At 39.7% G+C, this 8,063-nt stretch overlaps 1 protein-coding gene across 13 annotated transcripts in view; it reads right to left on the reverse strand.

Moving 5' to 3' along the window:
- Positions 1-8,063, reverse strand: part of PDE4DIP (phosphodiesterase 4D interacting protein) — a 336,964-nt gene that overhangs the window by 10,882 nt on the left and 318,019 nt on the right. The gene's annotated exons all lie outside the window — the stretch shown is intronic.

Genomic DNA, 8,063 nt, shown 5'->3' on the forward strand with positions numbered 1-8,063 from the left:
CCGAATAAAGCTGCATTTTGCAATTGATTGATGGTGATTTTGTAAATGCTGATGGTGTTCAAGTAGTGCTCCAATTGTTTTGGAATTGCACCCAAAGTGCCTATTACTATTGGTACTATCTTTGCTTTCTTTTGCTACAGTTGTTTTATTTCTATTTGAAGGTCTTTGTATTCTGTTATCGTCTCCAGTTCTTGTCTTCTATTCTTCTGTCTTTTTTAAAATGTTTTTTTAATGTATATATGTATATATGTATTAAATATATGAACAGTGTGGCTTCTGGGTATCGTTCATTTTGATACCAAATAATAATAATAAAATTGACAACTTTGATAACCTTACATTGATCATGCTCACACCATTATGATAAATAACATTGTACATAATACAATCATATTTCAATTTCTAATACTTTCATCTGTATACTAATTTTAACACCTTACATAAAAATATTCATAGTAATATTGTGCTATTTCCCCATTCCAGTTTCTGCCTCTGTTTCATATCTTAATAATACAAATCTTATATTAATAGGTGTTCTATTTCTATTTTTCCTCTCTTATCCATTTTACTATTTCAGTTCTCGTAAATTTGAAAATTATATTAGCATACTCATGTCATTGTCATAACAATATATGTATTACAATCAAGGTTAACATTATAATATTTATTCCACCATATATATAAAATCCCTCATCGTTTAATTATTCAATGTTTTATTATTTAATGCTAATAGCCATGATAACCTTAGTAATGTTATTTAAATGTGTATAATACAATCATTTTTCATCTTCTAATCCTTTCCTCTACCTACTAATTTTAAAACATTATATAAGAATATGCATAATAATATTTCCCCTCTTCCTAATTCCTACCTCTATTCTAAATCCAAGTAACACACATCTTATATTGGTGGATATTCTACTTCTACCCATCATCTCTTTTTTGCTTCAATGTGCCAATCTTATTGATTTTTTGGCTTGCTTTCCATACTCCTTTAATGTTTTATTTCTCCATATATCATTCTTGTTTGGTATAAATGTTCCTTCTATCTCTGCCTCTATCTCTCGCTGCCAGATCTTCATTATGTCTATCAGCGTCCCTATCCTCACTTCAAGGATGTTTTTCTGCCTGTCTAATTCTATTTTTGAGTCTCTAAATATATTGTCAGCTTGGCCTATTTCCTCCCTTGTAATTATCTCTACCTTCTCCTTATCTTTTGGGTTCATTTGTTGTTTTGTCTGCTCTTCTCTTTCCTCTACTGTTTCTATTTTCTCCTTCATTATCTGAGTTTCCTGTTCATTTTCCATTGTCATTTGCTGCACATTTTCTAATCTAACATCTACAGTCAGGTCCAGAAATATTGGGACATCAACACAATTTTAACATCTTTGGCTCTATACACCACCACAATGGAGTTGGAATGAAACAAATACAATGTGCGTTAACTGCAGACTGTCAGCTTTAATTTGAGGGTATGTACATCCAACTCAGGTGAACGGTGTAGGACTTACAGCAGTTTGCATATGTGCCTCCCACTGGTTAAGGGACCAAAAGTAATGGGACAGAATAATAATCATAAATCAAACTTTCCCTTCTTAATACTTGGTTGCAAATCCTTTGCAGTCAATCACAACCTGAAGTCTGGAACGCATAGACATCACAGACGCTGGGTTTCATCCCTGGTGATGCTCTGCCAGGCCTCTACTGCAACTGTCTTCAGTTCCTGCTTGTTCTTGGGGCATTTTCCCTTCAGTTTTGTCTTCAGCAAGTGAAATGCATGCTCAATGGGATTCAGGTCAGGTGATTGACTTGGCCATTGCATAACATTCCACTTCCGTCCTTTCAAAAACTCTTTGGTTGCTTTTGCAGTATGCTTTGGGTCATTGTCCATCTGTACTGTGAAGCGCCGTCCAATGAGTTCTGCAGCATTTGGCTGAATGTGAGCAGATAATATTGCCCGAAACACTTCAGAATTCATCCTGCTGCTTTTGTCAGCAGTCACATCAATAAATACAAGAGAACCAGTTCCATTGGCAGCCATACATGCCCATGCCATGACACTACCACCACCATGCTTCACTGATGAGGTGGTATGCTTAGGATCATGAGCAATTCCTTTCCTTCTCCATACTCTTCTCTTCCCATCACTCTGGTACAAGTTGATCTTGGTCTCATCTGTCCATAGGATCTTGTTCCAGAACTGTGAAGGCTTTGTTAGATGTTGTTTGGCAAACTCTAATCTGGCCTTCCTGTTTTTGAGGCTCACCAATGGTTTACATCTTGTGGTGAACCCTCTGTATTCACTCTGGTGAAGTCTTCTCTTGATTGTTGACTTTGACACACATACACCTACCTCCTGGAGAGTGTTCTTGATCTGGCCAACTGTTGTGAAGGGTGTTTTCTTCACCAGGGAAAGAATTCTTCGGTCATCCACCACACTTGTTTTCCGTGGTCTCCCAGGTCTTTTGGTGTTGCTGAGCTCACCAGTGCATTCCTTCTTTTTGAGAATGTTTCAAACAGTTGTTTTGGCCACGCCTAATGTTCTTGCTAGCTCTCTGATGGGTTTGTTTTGTTTCTTCAGCCTAATGATGGCTTGCTTCACTGATAGTGACAGCTCTTTGGATCTCATCTTGAGAGTTGACAGCAACAGATTCCAAATGCAAATAGCACACTTGAAATGAACTCTGGGCCTTTTATCTGCACATTGTAATTGGGGTAATGAGGGAATATCACACACCTGGCCATGGAACAGCTGAGAAGCCAATTGTCCCATTACTTTTGGTCCCTTAACAAGTGGGAGGCACATATACAAACTGCTGTAAGTCCTACACCGTTCACCTGAGTTGGATGTACATACCCTCAAATTAAAGCTGACAGTCTGCAGTTAACGCACATTGTGTTTGTTTCATTCCAACTCCATTGTGGTGGTGTATAGAGCCAAAGATGTTAGAATTGTGTCGATGTCCCAATATTTCTGGACCTGACTGTATATCATGCATTTATCACCCCATGGTTCTTTGTCATAGTTTCATACATGCTTCGAAACATGAATAATATTTCTTCTTGCATTATGCTTGTGTTTCCCTGTTGAAGCATTTTGTCTTACATAATAGTTCCAAGAAATACACACAAATCTATCAAAATCCCAAACTCTTAGTTCTCTGTAGTATCAATAAGCCAGCTTATTGATTACAGCTTTCACTCAGTCCCAAAATCATTTCTCAAAATGCCCAATATTTGTAGTTCTTTATAGTCCTCCACCAATCAATTTACTCCTTCCAGATTTTCCCTTATCTTCATCAGTCACGTAACCAACTCTTTGACTTCAGTGATAGTTCCAAGTGTTTGTGAACCATTCTACTTAGCAATCTTCAAAAGTCTCAGAGATTTTCCCTCCTCAGTCTTGAAAAGATTAATTATCAAACAATATGCAGCAGAAAACAGAGTCTTCCAGATGTTGTTTATCTCCACTCTGTATTCCTGATTAATCCCAAGGATTTCTCAGCTTTGTAAAAATATAGTGTATTTTCTTTTTTTCATCAGTAGATGGCATCCTTGCCTAAGATTTTAGCATTGCACCCACTATAAGCCGAAAACTGTTCTGATTTTCCATCACATACTTTCTTTCACTTTTTCCAATATACAGTCCAATATTTCCAGTATTTTAAAATGCCTTTTCAAAGTGTGCCAATCAAATATTCAAATCCAGTCTTCCTGTATTTTAAAATTTTTATCCTTTCTTAAATTTCATTATTTTTCAAGTCTGATTTTTCAAGATGATTTTTCTTTAAGTATTTTTTCACCACTTATAATGTTTAGAAGAGATATCTTTCCAGGGTTTCTTTTCTTTGGGGTTTAATCTCTAGTAAAGAAGTTGAAAATCATCTCACCCAGCTCCAAACCACTGTTCAAACACTGCCCCAGCACATTTCTTTCTTCGGTTGTCCCAGCTTCACAAGCGCCCATATGGCCGCCTCTCCTTCATTGTTGGATAGGAGAGTAAGCAGCTCTCCGCGATCTGCAAGGTATCCTTTCTTTATCATCCCTACAGGGTGACTTTAGCCCTTTAAGGGCCCCCTAATGAGGAGAGTTCAGCCTAGGTTCACGGAGCCCTGCTTCCTACGACTGTAATGCAATGACGCCAAACCAAAAGTCCTATTCTTCTGTCTTCATGTATCACCATGTCCACTATCCAGACTTTTTGTCTTTTTTATCCACAATTGTTAAATCTGAGATCTCATGTGGCAACACCTGTCTGTTTGAATTCTAAAGCCCCAGACACTTTCGTTTCTTCGTTTTCTATTATTTTCTCTTTTTTATGGTCCCACCAGTTCTTGCTTGCAGGCAAATGGTATTTCTTGCAGATCTTCCAGCTCACCATTGTTGCTACTGTTTCATTAAATGTTTTCATTAAAAATGTTTTAATGATCAGAAACAAATAACAAGGCATCAGGGATTGGAATTTCTTATACTTTGAAAAATCCTTAGGTAGAGCATGATTCCTGGAATTTTTTCCAGTTGCTTTGCCAGAAGAGATCAATAGAAAGCATTTTAATTTTTTGTCATGTGAAGAAGTAACATATTGCATCTGTGTGTACATTTCTGTTCTCCCTACATGTGTCTGTCTGACTTTAGAAGCCCTGGGCAAAATAGTAATCAAAGAATGAATTCAGCTATAGCTGATGCCTGATAGACTCTTACCAAACCTCCTGTTTCAACAGAATCCATGGATATGTGATTGTTTGGGCATGTCAAAATGAGCAAGATGGTGGAATGGTATATTCATTAATACCTTTGTGTGTGTGTGTGTGTGTGTGTGTGTGTGTGTGTGTGTGTGTGTGTGTGATGGTCATGCATGTCCAAAAAAGGCAAAATTTGTACTTCAAAGCAATGTTCACCATCACCATCCTCTGGAATGGGGTTCCCCCTGAGATCTGGATGGCCCCCACTCTGCTGTAAAATGGCTGTGAAGACCTAACTCTGCACCCAAGCCTTTTGCACTGTTTTTTTTTTCTATCTGGTCTGTTTCACTTGCATCTTTTATCTTTATCTTTTATCCTTTATTGATTTTATCGTAATTTCTTTGTTTGATTGTAGTCAGCCTCCAGAGTCCTTGACAGTTGGGCAGTGTCCCACCCAACATCAAGAAAACTGAATACTTAGAGACTGTCACCACCCCTGGAATGCTTCAAATCAATGGAGAAAACCTAAAGAAGGTGGACATTTTTCGGTATCTGGGATCCCACCTCCAAGGCAATGGTGACATCAATGGGGAGGTGCAAGCAAGGGTGAATGCAGCCTGGATGTGTTGGTGAGAACTCATTTGTGTGTTATGTGACAGACGAATGCCAACCCGTCTTAAATCTAAGATTTACAAGACAACCATCTGCCCCATAAACAGGACTCGATGAAGACACCAAGGATCAATTCTAGAATGAACTGCAGACTAAAATCTGTGTCTGCCCTGAAGAAGATCTACTGCTCCTCTGTAGATCTTAAATGGTCACGTGGGAAACAGTCGGGATGGCTACCAATGCCATGGGAACAAAGGTTATGGAAACCACAATGAAGATGGATTTCAAATCCTGGACTTTGCAGAAGCAAATGATCTTGTGATCTGCAACACATTTCAAGAAACGTCCAGACCATCTCATTACTTTCACCAGTGAAAGAAAAAATAGTCAAATCAATTTTATTCTTTTGAGAAGACGTGGCCTTGCTATGGTATGTAACACGAAAGTTATCCCCTCTGATGTTCTTGCCCCACAACACAAATTACTTATTACAGATCTAAAAATAAAAGGCCATAAGAGAATCAATAGCACCACAGGCCCCGAGAGGATCAAATGATGGAAGTTGCAGGACCACAAAGAAGCGGTGACCAGAAAAATCATATATCAGTGCTGCTACAAGTAACATCACCTTGTCAACACTCTGTTTCTGTCATCAGCACTGCCAGAGAAACCCTCCGTGTCACAAAATCAGGTCACTGTTATATTGACAAACTACCATGGCTGTGGACTGACCAAATACACAAGAAAATGCAGGAAAAGAAGCAAACTTTCAAGAAATGGCAGGCAGATAAGACCGAAGAGAATTGACAGAACTACAGTCAGGTCCAGAAATATTGGGACATCGACACAATTCTAACATCTTTGGCTCTATACACCACCACAATGAAGTTGGAATGAAACAAACACAATGTGCGTTAACTGCAGACTGTCAGCTTTAATTTGAGGGTATGTACATCCAACTCAGGTGAACGGTGTAGGACTTACAGCAGTTTGCATATGTGCCTCCCACTTGTTAAGACCAAAAGTAATAGGACCAAAAGTAATGGGACAGAATAATAATCATAAATCAAACTTTCCCTTCTTAATACTTGGTTGCAAATCCTTTGCAGTCAATCACAACCTGAAGTCTGGAATGCATAGACATCACAGACGCTGGGTTTCATCCCTGGTGATGCTCTGCCAGGCCTCTACTGCAACTGTCTTCAGTTCCTGCTTGTTCTTGGGGCATTTTCCCTTCAGTTTTGTCTTCAGCAAGTGAAATGCATGCTCAATGGGATTCAGGTCAGGTGATTGACTTGGCCATTGCATAACATTCCACTTCCGTCCCTTCAAAAACTCTTTGGTTGCTTTTGCAGTATGCTTTGGGTCATTGTCCATCTGCACTGTGAAGCGCCGTCCAATGAGTTCTGCAGCATTTGGCTGAATGTGAGCAGATAATATTGCCCGAAACACTTCAGAATTCATCCTGCTGCTTTTGTCAGCAGTCACATCAATAAATACAAGAGAACCAGTTCCATTGGCAGCCATACATGCCCACGCCATGACACTACCACCACCATGCTTCACTGATGAGGTGGTATGCTTAGGATCATGAGCAATTCCTTTCCTTCTCCATACTCTTCTCTTCCCATCACTCTGGTACAAGTTGATCTTGGTCTCATCTGTCCATAGGATCTTGTTCCAGAACTGTGAAGGCTTTGTTAGATGTTGTTTGGCAAACTCTAATCTGGCCTTCCTGTTTTTGAGGCTCACCAATGGTTTACACCTTGTGGTGAACCCTCTGTATTCACTCTGGTGAAGTCTTCTCTTGATTGTTGACTTTGACACACATACACCTACCTCCTGGAGAGTGTTCTTGATCTGGCCAACTGTTGTGAAGGGTGTTTTCTTCACCAGGGAAAGAATTCTTCGGTCATCCACCACACTTGTTTTCCGTGGTCTCCCAGGTCTTTTGGTGTTGCTGAGCTCACCAGTGCATTCCTTCTTTTTGAGAATGTTTCAAACAGTTGTTTTGGCCACGCCTAATGTTCTTGCTAGCTCTCTGATGGGTTGTTTTGTTTCTTCAGCCTAATGATGGCTTGCTTCACTGATAGTGACAGCTCTTTGGATCTCATCTTCAGAGTTGACAGCAACAGATTCCAAATGCAAATAGCACACTTGAAATGAACTCTGGGCCTTTTATCTGCACATTGTAATTGGGGTAATGAGGGAATATCACACACCTGGCCATGGAACAGCTGAGAAGCCAATTGTCCCATTACTTTTGGTCCCTTAACAAGTGGGAGGCACATATACAAACTGCTGTAAGTCCTACACCATTCACCTCAGTTGGATGTACATACCCTCAAATTAAAGCTGGCAGTCTGCAGTTAACGCACATTGTGTTTGTTTCATTCCAACTCCATTGTGGTGGTGTATAGAGCCAAAGATGTTAGAATTGTGTCGATGTCCCAATATTTCTGGACCTGACTGTATGTAACCACCAAAAGAGCAGCCAAGAGAATGGTTGCTGAAGTCAGGGCAGAACACTGCCAAGACCTATATGACCGCCTGGAGATGAGGGAAGGGGAGAAAGACATTTACCGATTGGCCAAAGCATGGAAGAAGGCTGCACAAGACATTGAGAGGTGCATGAAGAGGTTCATATGCATGAAGGACAAGAATGGCAAACGACTCCAAGACAAACAGGAGATCCTGCAACGATGGCAAGATCATTTCAATGAGATCTCCAACATTGAATTCCCACATCCACCAATTCCAGAAGGCACA

This window comes from Pantherophis guttatus, chromosome 3, assembly GCF_059756535.1.
Source record: "Pantherophis guttatus breed Tessera chromosome 3, ASM5975653v1, whole genome shotgun sequence".
Lineage (NCBI taxonomy): Eukaryota > Metazoa > Chordata > Lepidosauria > Squamata > Colubridae > Pantherophis > Pantherophis guttatus.